This window comes from Quercus robur, chromosome 7 (assembly GCF_932294415.1).
Source record: "Quercus robur chromosome 7, dhQueRobu3.1, whole genome shotgun sequence".
In the NCBI taxonomy this organism is placed as follows: Eukaryota; Viridiplantae; Streptophyta; class Magnoliopsida; order Fagales; family Fagaceae; genus Quercus; species Quercus robur.
The window spans coordinates 33,803,859-33,823,600 of NC_065540.1; the positions used below are offsets into that span (position 1 = coordinate 33,803,859).

Below are 19,742 nucleotides of genomic sequence, written 5' to 3' on the forward strand. Positions count from 1 at the left end.
GTTGATGGACATTCATGGAGATTGGTGAAGGACAAAGCTTGTGTTGGCTAATGCAGTGACAACAAAGACCATTTGGAGGAGTCGATACGGTAGAAGAAGAGCGGTGATGATAGCGAAGGCAGCTGCAGCCACAACGGTTGGGAGAATGGTAGGAGAGGAAGATGAAGTGTCATAGGAAGATATTGGAGAGTCTAAGATTTTTTTAGCAAAATAATAAAAAATAACGACTCACATGCAACTCATAATTTTGTAAAAGCACTTGTAAACTGTAAAAGATGTACCGGTTGTAAATAATTTTGTAATCTTTTTTATTAAAAATGCCACATCATTAAAAAAAATGACACCAAAGAACTAGTACCATTCATTTTTTAAACTTGTGGGATTAATAGCGCTCGCTTAAAACTTGAGGGACCGATTATGCTTACAAGATAAATTTTAGGAACCAATAATGTAGTTTCACTAAAAAAATTTCAAAAAATACTTTTTAAACCAATGCATTAGAGTATCTATTAATTTTTTCCATAGGGCAAGACTTAGGTACAGTACTTAGGTACTGTTCCTTAGGTTATCCTCTTAAGATTCTGCCATGTAGCTACTTAACTAAATGCCATGTAGCTACTTAACTAAAAAATACACTTCTATCTCATGAGAGTAACTAAAAAATACACTTCTATCTCATGAGAAAAAAGCCACATGATAGAATTTTAAGAAAAAAACCTAAAAAACAACACTTATGTGGCGTTTGGTACAGAGGAATCCACATTCCTAGGAATGTGATTTCTTACAATCTGGATGCTTAGGAATATAGCTATTTCTATGTTTGGTTTCATTAGGAATCTCTTAAGATTCCTAGGAATGTGAAATGATAATATTTGGTTTATTCCTAAAATCTTAAATAAATTATTTATTTTTCTCATTCTATCCTTAGATTTGAATGTGAACTATCAAGTCTTTAAAAAAAAAAATTCCTCTAAATAAATTATGAAAAACAAAATATAAATTATTAATTATGACAAATTCATTAAAATTGTAGTCTAACATTTTAAAATGACAAGTACAATACAAAAACAACTATTTAAATTCTCAAATTTTTTATTCTTAATAATAATTTATAAAAGAGCTTAATCCATAACAAAAACAACTTGACAACGTTTCGGTTTATAAGACAAGAGAAAAGATATTGATAATTTGTTTATATTTTATTTTAATTGCTTAAATGATAAGGAAAAAGGGTTAAAATTATCAATTTATAAAAAATACAATTTCCTTTAAACTTGAGAATCTGGATACCCACCTGTTTTAAAGGGAATCCACATTCCTACTGATAGGGGTTTAAAGGGGAATCCAGATTCCCCTAACATTTGATTTCCTAGCGTAATATGCAACTAAATATAGGAATTTTTAAACATTCTTGAAAATCCTAAAATATTACCATGTACAAAACGCCACGTTAAGATGTGTATTTGGCAAAAATTAAAAAGCCAACTTATTTTACTATTCATTTATTTTTGCTATTATTCATGATCCCCACTACACTTTTGGGTACTATTCATGAGTCTCACAGTAATATTTCAACTAACTTTTACCTTTATCTATAGTATTTACAGAAAAAAAAAATTCAATTTTATTAAAATAAGTGAATCTCAAATAGACCAAGGGTATGTTTGGATACCACATATTTTCTTAAAACTAAAAATACTATAGTAAAATAATTTTAAATAAATAAATAATATCGTAAGAACTATTTTTAATAAACAAAATTTAAAAAAAAGAAATTAATAAGTCTCGTAACTGTGTACTAGACCCACTGAAAATAATACACAGCCACAAAACGCGCATACTAAAAAAAAAGGAAAGAAGAACACGCACGCAAGTCGCTGCTTTTCATGAGTATAACCTAACGGGTACCAAGTGTCCATAATTTTTGACATTTTCCGTATACTTGACATTGTCAGTATCACTAGGCATGCTAACGGAAGAGGTCATAAAGTTTCACGATCATAGAAACATTGTGGCCAGAGTTTGATAGGATCTTTGTTCTTTCAAAAACACAGAGTAAAGCTTCTCTCTCTCTCTCTCTCTCTCTCTCTCTCTTGATATTGCTCATGAAAGATTTGTAAGACAGATCTTGATAATAATAAAAAAAAAAATAACCCCAGTTCTTTTCCTTAACGATTACATCTTTCTTCGCATGACAGTAGTCTCTCATTCCCTCTAAGTTTGGAACATTAGCACGGCACTTGAAGTCAACTTCGGAGTGAGCACAGCAGTAATATAGAAGCATAAACAATGATAAAATAGTTGATAAGGAAGATAATAGCAAAATAGATATAGTCAAAATAGATTAAAACAGAGTATGGAATATAAAACTGAAACAAATAAAATCTTACTTGAAAATACTTCTGTCTTTGATTAAACTTGAAAACAAACTGTCTTTCTTACAAGCTTTGAAAATAAGAACTGTCTGAAGAGTTACAAGATTACAAAGTAAAGGCTGTAAAGGGTTACAAGATTATCTGTCTGGGAAGGTAAGGTTACAAGCTGTCTGGCTATAAGATTACAAAAGAAAGTAAAGTACAAAAGGGAGAGTACAAAAGTCTTTCGGGGAAGGGAAAAGGAAAGCTAAAAGTCTTTCTGAGGATTGGACCTTGGAATGGAAACTAAAATTTGAACCTTAATTCTGGACCTAAAACTTTTGAACCTGTCTTCTGTCTTCGGAGTCTATCTATTTATAGATAAAGTGAACCATGGTAAGTCTTCAAAAGTAACCTGAGTTAGGTAAAGTGAACTCAAGTTATTCTGTCGGTAGAATCTTGAACAGTAAAAGGCAATCTGTCTTCTGTCTTTTTTTGTCTTTTCTGTCACGGGTCTGTCGTCTGGAAGCTATCCATGCATGTCGGTGAATAGTGATCTGTCTCTAGTGAATAGTGATCTGTCGCTGGTGAATAGTGATCTGTCGCCGCTGTCTGTCGGAAGAGTATTCTATCTGTCTGTGCCGTCTGTCTATCTGTCTTTCAATCTGTCTATCTGTCTATCAATCTGTATCCGCGTAGTTATCATAATCTAGCGGATCAGTGTTATCCTCATACTGCTCATGCTCGTGAAGCACTCCATAATCATTACATAGGGCACAATATGAAATAGGAATGAAAACAGGAACATGATCTTTGGCTGTCATCAATCTGGGATCTTTAACAATCCTTCTCTTCCCAATGAGCCTTCCTGCTGAAGGTTTTGGGCCATACACAGCTATCCTGTCGGTGTAGCCATATAAATGAAAACCTCTGTCTAATTCTTTCTGTTCTTCATAAATCTCATTACTCATGAAATTGGACCATTCTTGAGCCAGAGCACCTGGATCATCAAGTGGTAAGTAAGTATCACCTGTATACCAGTTATATTCAAGGATACCACACCAATCATGAATAAGGACTAAAATGTGTGCTGGTTGAGCTTCCATATAATAGCTAGTGTCCCAAACTGGAAGAGTACTCCAGATTTCTATCTTCATATAATTAAGTCCTCCAATCTGCGCTGCTGCTTCTTGGATGACTCTGGGAAATAGACTAATCTGATTTGCAGAAGTAATGATTAATTTTCTGATAAACCCTGCTTCTAGCATTTCAGATAACCATAAGGGATCACAGATTACTGGATCTTCTGTCTCTGTGTTGATGAGTAATCCCGGGTAGGGATCAAATCTGTCTCCTGTTCTTTCATACACTCTGTCTGAATTTCCAAAACTTTCATACCATTTAGCCTTATGAGATAGCCATATATCATCTGTCATGTCTTCTGTTCTGATAAATGCTGTAGAGACTAATAATTTAAAAAGATACATCCATCTGTCATAAGAACCTGTTATAGCTTTATGAGTTAATATATTCTGTTGGATTTCAGGGGGTAAGGTTCTAATAGCAAGTCTCGTTTTTTGCTGAATCTTAGGGTGGAGCTTTGAAAAGCTTGTTCCCATAAGATAGCTTTTTAGAGACTGTAGTTCTGTCTTTGTGGAGCTTGAATCTCCATCCTCCTTGCTAGGGAGTTGACAACCGAGTGCTTCAATAAATGCCCCGGTGCTAACAAGATGTAATTCCAAAGCCTGAAGGGTCATTTGGAATAAGGGTTTCTGTCTGAGGGTAAATGCTGCCTGTAAATTATCAAGAAGTAGTTTAATATGAAGGGGAAGGTCTGTAAATTCTCCGTCTTGAAACATAAGATCTCTGTCGGGTACTTTTTGCAGAATCACACTTTTATCACCACATGAATACATTGCCTCTGCTAGCAGCGTATCCTGAAGGGATATTGTCTCTATCGAGACGCCTTCATGCATATCCGAAATTTTGACTGAGGGCTTTCGGAAACCTCTGGGTTGCACCGCTGGTGCCTTGCCCTTGTCTGTCTGAGAGAATCTTTTACTCATGGTAGTCTGCAATTGGGTTTTTGGAAAAGGATTATATTTGGGACAAATAAAAACTTCTTTTGGAATTCTTCTGTCAATGTCTTTTTGTGAAATTATTTTGAAATATTTTAAAATAATAAAAACATTTATAAAACAAACAGAATTTATAAAACAAACTTTTCTTTGTACACTTTTGTGCTCTCGCTGAGTAGCAACAATATTAGAAAAGTCATGTTGGAATCTGTCAAGGTAAGTGAGATTCAGAATATTTAAATCTAGTATGATTCTATCTTCATAAAGTCTTTCATTAATAGGAGAATCTGTCAAGGGATTATAATTAATTCTACTTGTTGGGAATTTAAATCTGTCATTATTCAAGAAGTTACCATAATTAATTTTTTCTTTAATGATTAATAAAAGAAAGTCTGTCAAAGCTTCTTTTATTAAAATATCTGTTATATGAATATTTAAATATGCTATAAAGGGTGTGTATCTGTCATTTAGTGCTTTTATCAGTCTATTAGTATGTCTGTCATTAAAAGAAATAATAATTTTACTATCTATATTTTGTGTGGGGGCAATAGTCTCAAATTGCCATCTGTCAGTACATATACTATTATTAGTCCATGTAATCATATTTCCGTCTTTCATGGATTCTTCTGTAGATTGGACTTTATGTAAGAAAGGAGAACAAAAACAAGGAGAATAAAAACATATCTCTGTCATTCTGTCTTGTTTAAATTCTTTCTTGTCATTTTCTGTTAATTGATTGATAAATAGTGTTTCTGTCTTTAAAGATGACAAACTTCTTTCAGTTCTGTAGATTCCTCTATCGTTGATATCTATTAAAATAGTAATCTTTTTGGAAGGGTGTATTTCTGTCAGGACAAGTGGTAGAATCAATTTAAATAATATATCTTTTTCTAACACATTAGTTTTAATTCCTTTATCTGTCATTAAAAAAGGATAAATTAAAGCCATAAAAGGAGTTCTTAAAATAATTTTAAAAAGAAAGTCTTTAATTAAAACAAAGGCTGTCTCAAAATATATTCTATCATGGCATATATGAACATTAATTATTAGTCTTTCTCCACTGGACTGAATTAATCTTTCAGATGATTTTTCATAATACTTTAAGGGTATTAATCTTTCTTGTATATAATTCATATCAGCACCTGAATCTGTCAAAGCAATTTCTGTCAGGGAAAACTGTAAAGTAATTTCTGTATGCCATTTTTTGAGAATTACTCTGTCAGTTATACTTAAGAAATTCTGTCTATCAAATTTATTACTATTGTTTGAAATATTAATATCTATAACTTCTTTATCTGTAGGAGGAACAAGGGGGTCTATTATGGGATTAGAAAATTCTTTTATAATATTATATTCATTTCTGTCTGTCAGATTTTCTTCTTTAATTTGTTTAATTTCCTTTTTTACCATTTCTTCTTCTGTCAGTAGAGCTATTGGTTTTATCTTTACACCATGTTGTTTTAATTTTATTTTTACCTTTTCTTTCTTGGCTTTTTCTTTCTTGGCTTTTTCTTCCTTTCTACAATCCGTGACATGGTGACCATCTTTCCTGCACCTAATGCAAGCAATAGGTATTTCTATAGTGTCTTTCAATTTTAATAAATATTCTTTCTTGTTTTTATAGTGATTTGGTAGATTTTTTATCAGTTTTATCATTATGTCTTTTTGTTTTCTTTTTCTCTTATTAATTTTAAGTGGGTTGGTTGATTTTAACTCTTTCTTAGCTTGATCTATCTCTTTTTGACTAACATTAAATATTTCCATTAATTCATTTATAATATCTTTCTTAAATTCTAATTTACTAATTTGTTTAGTAATTATATTATGTCTGTCACATTGTTTTTTAGTATGTCCATATCTTTTGCATTTATGACAAATAATATTATTAACATGTCTATCAGTTTTCTCATTATCTGATAATTCTGTAGTATTTAAAACTGTTAAGTCTCTTAATCTGTCTGTTTCTATTGGTAAACTTAAAACTTCTATCTTTTTAGCCAATTCTATTAAACTGTGGTTTTCAGTTCTGTCAATTGTTTTAAGTCTCTCATCAATTTCTTCTTTAAAACTATTATTCTTTCTGTCTTTTACTTCCATTTTTGCTTTTACTACACTTTCACTATTTGGTTTTTCTTTTAAATTTCCATTATTATTTTCCCTACCATTGTTGACTTCATCTCTTTCATGTTTTATCTTTTCTTCTATTTCTATCTTCTTACGTAGTGATTCCTTACTACTATTATCTTTAGGCATGTCTTTCTCTACATTTTTAGTTTTTTGTCTTTCATGCAATTCTTTCAAGCTATCATCATGAATTATTAAACTATCATTTTTCTTCTCTTTCTTTATCATGTGTCTTTGTTTTACTATGTCTTTTCCTATATCTAAGTCTTTTAAATTAGTTTGTTCATTATTCTGTCTTTCATATATTTCCTTTATCTCTTTTACTATTCCTTTTTTTATTTTTTCTTTTCCATTATCTATCAATTTCTTATGCAGAGATTCTTTCTTTTCTGTCTCTATTAGGTTCTTTTGTCTATCTGTGTCTAGTACTGAACTAGAAATTTCTTTTAGTCTGCCATTTTCTATTGTACTTCTACGTGTTACTCTTTCGTTAATAGGGCCAATATCTCTATCAACTAATCTGTCAGTTGCTTGTAAATTCTTATCTTCAATTTCTTTTGAATTACTATTTATAAACCAATTATCTGTCATAGTTTCTGTAAAAGATGATCTTAGATGGGGTTCAAATTCTATATCTTTTTCAAAATGTGAATTTAAAGCTTTCGTTCTTTCATAGAGGTCCAAAAAGCTATCATTTTTCTTTTCAACTCTAGTATATATAGTAGATCTGTCAATATTTTCCAAGGACTTCATCTTTCTATTAATTCTGTCTAAAAAACTATTATTGTGGTTATTAGTCTGTCGGTTGATTTTATCATTTGTGAAATTATACCAATTATTTGTTTTACCATTATAGTTATAATTATCCATTTCACTGTCAGAATCAGAATCACTTTCATAATCCATATCACTATTAGACCAATTATCATCTATATCTGTCATGCTATAGCCTTCATCATAATCTATATCATCATAGTCCATGTTTCAATTAGTGTGTGCCTAGCCTAAGTGTGAACAAGCAAACAGATGATGAGCTGATAAATGTATTTATTCTCTTTCTAAACAATTAATAATTACTGGCGGAACTATTACTAACCACTGGTATCCTTGTCATCGGGACCACCTCCTCGGGAAAACACCATTGCGGGACCACCCAAACAACGCCTGTCCGTCGGCTACAACAAAGGGGCTGACCAACGCGAAACTATGGTTTGCCAACGAGTCTGTAGGCTGACCAACGCTAACAAGGAGCAAGTAGTGGCTGAAGTAGTAATATCGGTTCCTAGTAACTTCTTAATTGCAAAGAAATAAAACTCATACACCTACCATCCATGGCTCTGATACCATTGACTACCCAGGAGTGAGCACAGCAGTAATAGTATGTATGAGTTTTATTTCTTTGCAATTAAGAAGTTACTAGGAACCGATATTACTACTTTAGCCACTACTTGCTCCTTGTTAGCGTTGGTCAGCCTACAGACTCGTTGGCAAACCATAGTTTCGCGTTGGTCAGCCCCTTTGTTGTAGCCGACGGACAGGCGTTGTTTGGGTGGTCCCGCAATGGTGTTTTCCCGAGGAGGTGGTCCCGATGACAAGGATACCAGTGGTTAGTAATAGTTCCGCCAGTAATTATTAATTGTTTAGAAAGAGAATAAATACATTTATCAGCTCATCATCTGTTTGCTTGTTCACACTTAGGCTAGGCACACACTAATTGAAACATGGACTATGATGATATAGATTATGATGAAGGTTATAGCATGAAAGATATAGATGATAATTGGTCAAATAGTGATATGGAATATGAGACAGATTCTGATTCTGACAGTGAAATGGATAATTATAATTATAATGGTAACACAAATAATTGGTATAATTTCACAAATGATAAAATCAACCGACAGACTAATAACCACAATAATAGTTTTTTAGACAGAATTAATAGAAAGATGGAGTCCTTGGAAAATATTGACAGATCTACTATATATACTAAAGTTGAAAAGAAAAATGATAGCTTTTTGGACCTCTATGAAAGAACGAAAGCTTTAAATTCACATTTTGAAAAAGATATAGAATTTGAACCCCATCATAGATCATCTTTTACAGAAACTATGACAGATAATTGGTATATAAATAGTACTAAGAATTTACAGATGTTAAAAACAATTGACAGAGGAGCTGATACAGAAATTAGCCCTATTAAGGAAAAAGCAACACGTATAAAAGATACTATAGAAAGTGTCAGAGATATAATAAATGAAGATAAAGAAAGAAGTAAGATAAGGAAAGGCATAGTAAAAGAAATGATAGAAAACATAGAAAGACAAAACAGTAAAGAAAATAACTCCCTTAAAGAATCTCTAAGTCAGAAGTTAAAAGATGAAAAGACTAATACTATAGTACAAGACAGAACGAAAGAAATGTTTGAAAGACAGAATAGTGAATTAAAAAATGGAACTATACATAAAGGATTAGATATAGACAATCTAAAGAAAGATGATAGCTCAAAAAATTATGATGATAGTTTGAAAGACTTACATGAAAGACAAAATAGTAAAGGTGTAGGGAAAGTAAAGGACATGCAAAAACCAAAAACAAATAGTAGCAAAGAATCCCTACGTAGGAAGATAGAAATAGAAAAGATGAGACATAAAAGAGAAAAAGTCAAAGTCTACAAAGATAGGAAAAATGATAATGGTAATCTAAAAGAAAATAATGATAGTATAGTAAAAGTGGAAGTAAAAAACAAAAAATGTAATAGTGTAAAAGAAATGGTAGATGAAAGACTAAAATTAATTAAAAGATCTATAATAAAAACCCAAAATGATAGTTTGACAGAATTAACTAAAAAAATGAAAATTTTAAATACACCCTTACAGACAGACAGAAATAAAGATATAACAGTTTTAAATATTACTGAGTTATCAGATAATGAGAAAACTGACAGACATGTTAGCAATACTATTTGTCATAAATGTAAAAAATATGGACACCATGTTACGGATTATAGAAAGAAAAAAAAGACAAGAAAGAAAAGATAAAAATGAAAATGAAAGAAATAAATTTACAAGACTTAATGACAGAAGCGAAAATAGTAAAAGAGGAAATTAAAGAAATTAAGAAAGAAAAATCCACAGACATAAATGAGCAAAATATTGCAGAATTAATAAACTTAAAAGGATTCTCTAATCCCACAGGCAGAAAATTTGATAATAATAACAATAGACAGAATTTCTTAAGTTTAATTGACAGAATGATTTTCCAAAAATGGCATACAGAAATTACTTTGGTAATTAATAAAGAGTTTTCTTTGACAGAAATTGCTTTAATAGATTCAGGTGCTGACATGAACTGTATACAAGAAGGATTAATACCTTTAAAGTATTATGAAAAATCATCTGAAAGACTAGCTCAAGCTAATGGAGAAAAATTAATAATTAATTATAAAATACCTAGTGCTCACATATGTAATGATGGAGTTTGCTTTGAAACAGTTTTTGTTTTAATTAAAGACCTTTCTTCTAAAATCATTCTAGGAAACCCCTTTATGACTTTACTTTACCCCTTTTTAACGACAGAAGAAGGTATCAAAACCAATGTGTTAGGAAAAGATATCCTTTTTAAATTTATTTTACCACCAATTCCAAAAGATATTTATTCACTTAATACCATAGTAAAAGAAATTGATAAAAAAAAGAATTGACAGAAAGAATAGACATTTGGAATCTTTAAAGACAGAAATAAAATATAAAAGGATAACTGATCAATTAACTGACCCCATATTAAATATTAAAATAAATTCATTTAGACGACAGATTGAGACAGATATTTGTTCTAGTCTACCTACTGCCTTTTGGCACAGGCATCGACATATAGTACAGTTACCTTATGAGAAAGATTTTAATGAAAGACAGATACCCACTAAAGCTAGGCCAATACAAATGAATAATGAATTATTGGAACATTGTAAGAAAGAAATTGAAGACCTTTTAACTAAAGGATTAATCAGAAAAAGCAAGTCTCCTTGGAGTTGTGCTGCTTTTTATGTTAATAAACAGGCAGAATTGGAGCGAGGAGTTCCAAGATTAGTTATAAATTATAAACCTTTAAATAAAGCATTACAGTGGATAAGATATCCTATTCCCAATAAGAAAGATCTTCTTGACAGACTTCATGAAGCAACTATATTTTCTAAATTTGACATGAAAAGTGGATTTTGGCAGATACAGATAAATGAGACAGATAGATACAAAACTGCTTTTACAGTTCCTTTTGGTCATTATGAATGGAATGTTATGCCTTTTGGTTTGAAAAATGCACCCAGTGAATTTCAAAATATAATGAATGACATATTTACACCTTTCACAGAATTTTCCATTGTTTATATAGATGATGTTTTAATCTTTTCTAAAACAATAGATGACCATTGGAAACATTTAGATATATTTGTTAGAGTAATCAAACAAAATGGTTTAGTTGTTTCAGCCTCTAAAATAAGTCTTTTTCAAGATAAAATTCGATTTTTAGGCCATAATATTTATAAGGGAACTTTAAGCCCTATTGACAGAGCTATTCAATTTGCAGATAAATTCCCAGATGAGATAAAAGATAAAAATCAATTACAGAGATTTCTCGGCAGTTTAAATTATGTTTCAGATTATTTTCAAGGATTAAGAAAAATATGCAGACCCTTGTATAAAAGATTAGAAAAGAATCCTCCACCTTGGACAGACAGACATACTATGATAGTCAGACAGATTAAAAAATATGTTAAGCAACTTCCTTGTATTGTTATTCCCTCTCCTAATACTTTTAAAATTGTTGAGACAGATGCTTCTGACATAGGATATGGTGGAATCCTAAAACAGGAAGCAAAAATTGATGCTAAAAAACAAATTGTTAAAGAACAAATTGTTAGATTCCATTCTGGCTCTTGGTCAGCTACTCAGCAGAATTACAGCACTATTAAGAAAGAGATTTTATCTATCATACTATGTATTTCAAAATTCCAAAATGATCTTTTTAATCAAAAGTTTTTAATTAGAGTTGATTGTAAAAGTGCTAAAGAAGTTTTACAGAAAGATGTTCAAAATCTTGTTTCCAAACAGAGTTTTGCTCGATGGCAGGCTATTTTAAGTGTTTTTGACTTTGACATTGAATATATTAAAGGAGAAACTAATTCAATTCCTGATTTTTTGACCCGTGAATTTCTACAGGGAAGATGAGTTCCCCTGCAGATAAGAGCAAATCCCCAAAACCCAGAACCAGACAGTCTTATGCTGCTCCCCCAATTCCTCCTCCCCCTAGCAGATTCCTCCCTTGCCCCTCTTTCACCTCACCCACTTTCTCTTCAAATAAATCTCTAGACAGATCCCCATTAATCTGTAGCCCAAACCCTTTCCAACCACTCTCCCCTAGCCCCAATCCAACATCCAAACAGTCTTATGCCATACCCTCAACCTCCTCAACCCCTCCTTTAAAGAAACCATTTAATGTAGTTGCATCTTCTTTTCCTCCTCTGACCTCTCCTTCCAACCAACCAAAATATAGATCCTCTACCTCTCCAGAAACCCAAACCCAAATCCCAAAAGAAGATCACAGTGTTGAAATCCCAAAAGACTCTTGGAATTTTATTTTGTGGATTGAACCAGAATACCAGCACATGAAAGACACCCTCTCCCTAGTCAGACAGCTCATACCCCCAGGATGGGAACATCCTAAGACAGAAACTTTTAAGACCCAAACATTTTATGAGCATATTTTAGTGGATACAGACTCAATTATAGTTACACATATGCCTTGTTCCCAGGAACCAAACAGAATTGGTTATTCTAAAGTTGTTATAAAACAGATTCTCACCCCTTCTCAGTGGAAAGCACAACCCTGGATCACCAAGAACTTTTCTGTACTTTTTGAGCCCCAGTTTTATAATTATTATGACTATATGGAAGCTTGGGATAGATTCCTTTTATTTCAAAACAATATTAACAGGCATACTTGGTTTTTCCGGTTTGATATGTACAGAAAGAAAGACATGATGATTCCAAGATGGTTCATTGACTGGTGGAATTCCTATGGCCCTGAAGCTAGGATTCTTCCCCCTGATCTTTTAAAGGCTTATGAAACTTTCAAGAAAGAACCTAACATAATGCATCTTAGGGATTTCCCACATCTTTTACAGTTCTTTTACAGGTTTCCAGATCTCCCATGGATCATTAGATGGGAATACAAGATAGAAAAGCATCCTCAGTATCCTTTTCCCATGCTCACCAGAAAGTTTAAATTAAAATGGTGGAATAAGTTTAATTTTGATCATATTTGCCAAGAATTACAGAAAAAGACCCCTTCCTCCCAGACAGAAACTTCTAATTTCTTTTTGGAAAAGAGTCAGGTTCAGTGCCAGCTTGCCTCTGTTTCAGACAGAAGACAGCTTAAAAAGCAACTGCTTGAAGCTGCATCCCAAATATCAGATGATGAAGATGACACAGTAATGGAATCCTCTTCTCCAAACTATAGAACTCATCCGGAAGCATTCCAGGATTCCCAAGACCCCTATGACATGTGACAGAAAAAGACAAAAGAAGACAGAAGACAGACCCGTGACAGAAAAAGACAAAAGAAGACAGAAGACAGACCCGTGACAGAAAAAGACAAAAGAAGACAGAAGACAGACCCGTGACAGATAGACTTTTACTATTCAAGATTCTACCGACAGATTAACTTGAGTTCACCTTACTCAACTCAGGTTACTTTTGAAGACTTACCATGGTTCACTTTATCTATAAATAGACAGACTCCGAAGACAGAAGACAGGTTCAAATTTTCAAGTTCAAATTTTAAAGGTCCATTCCAAGGTCCAATCCTCAGAAAGACTTTTAGCTTTCCTTTTCCCTTTCCCCGAAAGACTTTGTACTCCCCTTTTGTACTTTACTTTCTTTTGTAATCTTATAGCTTTACCTTCAGACAGATAAGCTTGTAGCCTTACCTTTCCAGACAGACAATCTTGTAACCCTTACAGATTTTACTTTGTAATCTTGTAACTCTTCAGACAGCTCTTATTTTCAAAGCTTGTAAGAAAGACAGTTTGTTTTCAAGTATAATCAAAGACAGAAGTATTTTCAAGTAAGATTTTATTTGTTTCAGTTTTATATTCCATACCCTGTTTTAATCTATTTTGACTATATCTATTTTGCTATTCTCTTCCTTATCAACTATTTTATCATTGTTTATGCTTCTATATTACTGCTGTGCTCACTCCTGGGTAGCACAGCAGTAATATAGAAGCATAAACAATGATAAAATAGTTGATAAGGAAGAGAATAGCAAAATAGATATAGTCAAAATAGATTAAAACAGGGTATGGAACATAAAACTGAAACAAATAAAATCTTACTTGAAAATACTTCTGTCTTTGATTAAACTTGAAAACAAACTGTCTTTCTTACAAGCTTTGAAAATAAGAGCTGTCTGAAGAGTTACAAGATTACAAAGTAAAGGCTGTAAAGGGTTACAAGATTATCTGTCTGGAAAGGTAAGGTTACAAGCTGTCTGAAGGTAAAGCTATAAGATTACAAAAGAAAGTAAAGTACAAAAGGGGAGTACAAAGTCTTTCGGGGAAAGGGAAAAGGAAAGCTAAAAGTCTTTCTGAGGATTGGACCTTGGAATGGACCTTTAAAATTTGAACTTGAAAATTTGAACCTGTCTTCTGTCTTCGGAGTCTGTCTTATTTATAGATAAAGTGAACCATGGTAAGTCTTCAAAAGTAACCTGAGTTGAGTAAAGTGAACTCAAGTTAATCTGTCGGTAGAATCTTGAATAGTAAAAGTCTTTTCTGTCACGTGTCTGTCTTCTGTCTTCTTTTGTCTTTTCTGTCACGTGTCTGTCTCTTGTCTTCTTTTGTCTTTTCTGTCACGGGTCTGTCTTCTGTATTCTGACATCTTATCTTTTGGCAATCTGTCTTCTGTCTTCTTTTGTCTTTTCTGTCTCTTGTCTTCTTTTTGTCTCCTTCTGTCACATGAGTCCTGTAGTTTGGAGAGGATAAAGGAGGATGGAGGATTTCATCTGTCTGTATCTGTCGGAAACTAATCTAGCGCAAGGAGATAGGGACCTGGCGCAGTGTTTACCTTGTCTGTTATTCTGTCTAACCATTTGAATACACTGTCATTTCTGACCCTGTATTCTGAAGGGATATTATCTCTATTGAGACGCCTTCATGCTTTAATTGAAATCTGTAATAAAGATTTCTATTTTGGCAGGATTTGGTCTGAGATTTTAGCCTTAGAATGGCTATCTTGCTTGCTAGGCAATTGACCGTTAATTTTAAAATTAACTATTTGAAGGTTATTATGGAATGGTAGAATATATGATGAGAAAGGACAAGAATAAACTAAAAGTCATGAACCTATAGTACAAGACAAAATCCTAGCAAAGAGATAGGAGATACGTAGGAACAAAAGAAGGACTTAGAATAGTTAATAAAAGTAGGGATTTTTTTTTTTTTTTTTTTTTTTTTATATATATATATATATACACACATATATATACATGCTTAAGTATATATATACTTAAGTACTACTGCTACTGGGTAGAATAGTATTATCTACCATTGTAGGAATCTCATCATCATCTATCACTAAGTCTGCCATCGTAGGAATCTCATCATCACTCTTATCTTTTGAGATGGAAATTTCTCTCAATAAGTGTATATCTTTGGGGAATGGGGGTAGGAGGAACTTAAAGAAAACTTCTGTCTTTAAAATATTAGTACATATTCCATTATCTGTCGTGAAAAAAGGGTAGATTAAAGCCAAAAAAGGATTTCCTAATATAACTTTAGAGGACAACTTATCTGTCAAGAAAAAAGGTGTTCTGAACTTAATTCCATTATTATATATGTATGCCTTAGTTAGCTTATTACTTATTTTAAGTCTATCACCATTAGCCTGAGTCAATCTGTCTGTCGTTGATTCATAATACTTAGAGGGTATTAATCCTTCTTGTAAGCAATTCATATCAGCACCTGAATCAACAAGGGCAATAACAGTTAATGAAAATTCTTTATGAATTACCAAAGTTATCTCTGTGTACCACTTTTGAAATATCATTCTGTCAATTATATTTAAAAATTCATCTCTATCATCTTTTTTATGAGAACTTTCACCAATGTAATTATGTCTGTCAAGAAGAGAGGAGTCTGTTAGAGGTTCATTACAATATTTAATTCTATCTTTTATGCTAATTACCTGTGCAGTTATCTGTTCAACCATGCCTTTTAATATGAAATTTTCTGATTTTAATTTTCTCAGTTCATTTTTTAGGTTATTAATGTCTGTTTGCAGGTCTGCCACAGTTATGGGTTTATTGGGTTTAAATCTTTCAGTAATTTCAGTAAAATTATAAGTTGACTTATAATCTTTTAGATCTATTTCAAATCTATCAATTTCAGTTAAAGATTCTTTTAATTTAGATAAATAATCTTTTTTAGATTGTAGGTCTGGAAGTTTATCTATCAAATCCATTATTATGTCTTCTTGGTTTGTTAAGACACATATTTTTAATTTTCTTTTACAATAACAATTATCAGGATTGTTACAGTTACATAATTGAACATTTCTATCATGTGAAGAAACATCTGTAGAGGAGGAAGAAGTACTGTTAATATTATCTATCTGGTGAATTTCATTATCTGTTTCATCACTATCTGTCAGTTCCATTATACTTATTAATTTATCCTTTAATTTTCCTGATATATCAAGTTTATTTATCTGTCTTTGAAAGTTACAGTATCTGCTAGTGTGGCCTTTTTTTCCACATTTGAAGCAAGTAATGTCACTTTCCCTACGTCTATCATAATTCTTTCTTTTGGATTCTTCTTTCTTGTCTTTAGGCTTACTTTTATAATATCTTCTATTATTGTTCTTATATCTATCACTTCTGTCATCTTTCTTATATCTATCACTTCTGTCATCTTTCTTATCTTTTCTTTGTTTCCTAGAGGGAGCAATTAATGGATCAAAGCCATATTGCTCACAAAAAGTTCCTAACTCTTTTTTAGCAAATCTTTTTTCTTTTTCTATCTGGTTTTTTAGTCTTAAATCATTACATAGCCATAAACCTGTTTTATTAATTGAAGATATTATGTCTCCATATGTTAGGCTAGGATAGTCTATAGTTCCGTCATTATTAACTATATCAAGTCTAACTTTCTGAGCAAAGAAATAGGGTAAACCAGCAATAAATTTTTCTTTCCAATAGGACTGTTGACAATCATTCCTACTTAAAACTTTTGAAATAAAAACATCTTTATACCATCTAAAATCTGAAAGTTGTGGACATCTTAAATTAATTAAAACATCTGAAGCTCTTTCTTTATATTGATTGGGATCACCAACAAAATGTTTGGTTATAGTAAAAATTAAAGTATTAACTGCATCTTGTGAAGGCTGTCTATCTGTCATTATAACACTTCCATCTGTTTCTCTTTTAACGGCTGTCAATATTCCATTTCTGTCATCATTATTTAAATAATGATCCCACCAGCCTTTCAACTGGCCAGTAAAACCAGTGACAATTAAATGAGCTATCTGATGATCCTGTTTTCCATGATTTTTATAAACATTAGTGAGCAAAGTCATTTCATGTAAAAGGTTTATTATTTCATATTCTGACATTCCATCAATATTCCATTCATAAATTAAGTCCGGCGAATAAGATGAATTAACATAAGTATGTCTTTCTTCAAATTGTAAATCAGGGGGAGTAGGTTTAGGATACCAATTCTTTCTGGGGTATAGATCGTCAATCTTTCCTTTTTTACGATCTTGTGATGAAGATGCTAAAGTTAATTTATTAATTCGTAATTTATCTGTAAATTGTGATTCCAAATTATTTATATCTGTCAAATTCAAATTATTTGTATCTGTCAAATCTGTCAATTGATTGTCTTCTGATTCTTCATCCTCTGAAGAGTCAGTTCTTCTTTTTAATGTTATAATATTCTTATTTTTTAATGGCTCCATATCCTTTGATGATTCTAATTTCATTAAGTCTAATTTTTTATTTATCTCATTAAGTAAATTATCAGTTTTTTCTGCCATGGGTTTCTTTAAAGGTGCTCTAAGGTGAGGAGGTATCTCATGAGGGATAAATAAAGGGGTATTGGACGTGTTTTCTTTTTTTATGGAAGTAGAAGGGGGTATTAGTCTGTCTTCTATATCTTGTAGCTTTTGGCCAATAGTTTTTAGATAAGTTTTGGTGTAATTGTTCTGTTGAATTATACTGTCTAGATTCTTATTATCATCACTTAGACTGGGTCTTTTAATAGGTGTAGCCAAAACTTGGATTCCACTATTTTGACTCAATATAATTGATTCAAATGGTGGATAAGTCTGATACACTTTCTCATGATTTTCTGTCTTTGTCCATGATAATATTTTCTCTATTACACTTATCTTTTTGTTATGATAGTCCAAAAAGTCAAAGAAACTAAAGTGTGTCTGTAAGTCTGTCATCATTTCAAAATACTTAGTTCTTAAATTGGTTCTTTCATATTCATTATATTCTTCAAAAAATTGGTTCTTTCTGTCATTATTTTCAGGTTTTAAATAATCATATTTTAGTAGTTCTTTATCTAAAACAAATTCTTTAGATAACACATTAATTTGTCTATCATCTGCAAATCCTAATATATCTGTGTGGGTAGGAGAATCAGGTTGAGGTTGGGGCTGATAAAGAGGTTGGTGAACATTAAGGGTGGGTTGTGTGGTATCTGTCGGATAATAAGCTGGCTCTGTCTGAATAGGGGTTTTCTTAGTATTTATAGGGGGAAGGTGTATTACTGGAGGAAGAATCTGAGGAGGTAAAGGCCTGGAATCAGAGAAAGGTGTCCTAGAGGAAAAGGAGCTTCTAGGGGTAAACATCATTGGGGTCTTTCTGCCTGTAGAGCTACTAGTTCTTATGAGACTATCAGTATGTCTGTCATTATTATTGAAAGAAATAATAACTGTACCATCTGTATTTTGGGCTATAAAGTCTGGTTCAGTGTTTTCTATTTTTGGTGTGGGGGCAATAGTTTCAAGTTGCCATCTTTCAGGAAGGGTTATATCTTTCCACTGTATTTGTTGAGGTACCCGCAATCTAGTATTCCGGGTTGAGGCTTGCAAAAGGAGAGTCTGTCCTTTAGGGGAAGGGTCAACTATGGAGTCAGGGTCTAAAGTGGTTTTCATTTGTTTATAATAAATCCTATAAATAATAGCTAAAGGTTCTGAGCCTTCTTTCATGTAATAACCATTTGTTTTTACATTTAAAGTTAAAGCATCCATAATATTTCTGTCAGAAAGGCTTAAAGCAAAGTTAGGATAACAATTAAAATATACTGGTCCTTTATGTAAACTTGTTTCCATCATCCCAAGAAGTGAGTCATCAAATCTTAAATGTCTGTCATCTCTTAAGCAAAGTAAAACACTTGCATTTAAAGCTTCTCTTGTTAATGGTTTAACAGCTACTTGGACTAAACCAACATGTAAAAATGCATATTTCTGTCTATGTCTGTCAATTGAATCTATTGAGAATAACTGAATTGTTTCATATTCATTAAATAAAGAGTAAGTTCTTTCAACAGTTTTTATGGTATAATCTGTCAAGAAAGATAATTTAGAAAAAGTAGTCTGTCTGTAGATTTTATCAGTTCTTTCAGTTGGTATATTCCATTTATTCCATTCTAATAAATTTCTGTCTATATCTCTCATACTAAATTCTTCAGAATTAACTATCTTATCACTTTCCATGTTCAGATTAGTGTGTGCCTGACCTAAATGTGTCTTAGCAACAGATGATGAGTGACTAAATATATTCATTTTATCTCTAAACAATTAATAATTACTGGCGGAACTATTACTAACCACTGGTATCCTTGCCATCGGGACCACCTCCTCGGGAAAACACCATTGCGGGACCACCCAAACAACGCCTGTCCGTCGGCTACAACAAAGGGGCTGACCAACGCGAAACTATGGTTTGCCAACGAGTCTGTAGGCTGACCAACGCTAACAAGGAGCAAGTAGTGGCTAAAGTAGTAATATCGGTTCCTAGTAACTTCCTAAAAATACAATTTCCTTTAAACTTGAGAATCTGGATACCCACCTATTTTAAAGGGAATCCACATTCCTACTGATAGGGGTTTAAAGGG

General features: G+C 32.3%; 1 protein-coding gene across 2 annotated transcripts in view; it reads left to right on the forward strand.

The window, feature by feature from the left end:
• Positions 1-1,901: 1,901 nt before the first annotated feature.
• Positions 1,902-19,742, forward strand: part of LOC126693154 (protein DETOXIFICATION 24-like) — a 49,893-nt gene continuing 32,052 nt past the window's right edge. Inside the window, exon 1 of one of the 2 annotated variants that reach the window (XM_050389036.1) lies at positions 1,902-2,055. The gene's annotated coding sequence lies outside the window, so the exon portion shown is untranslated. The remainder of the gene's footprint in view (positions 2,056-19,742) is intronic. The other variant, XM_050389038.1, reaches the window with a different exon arrangement.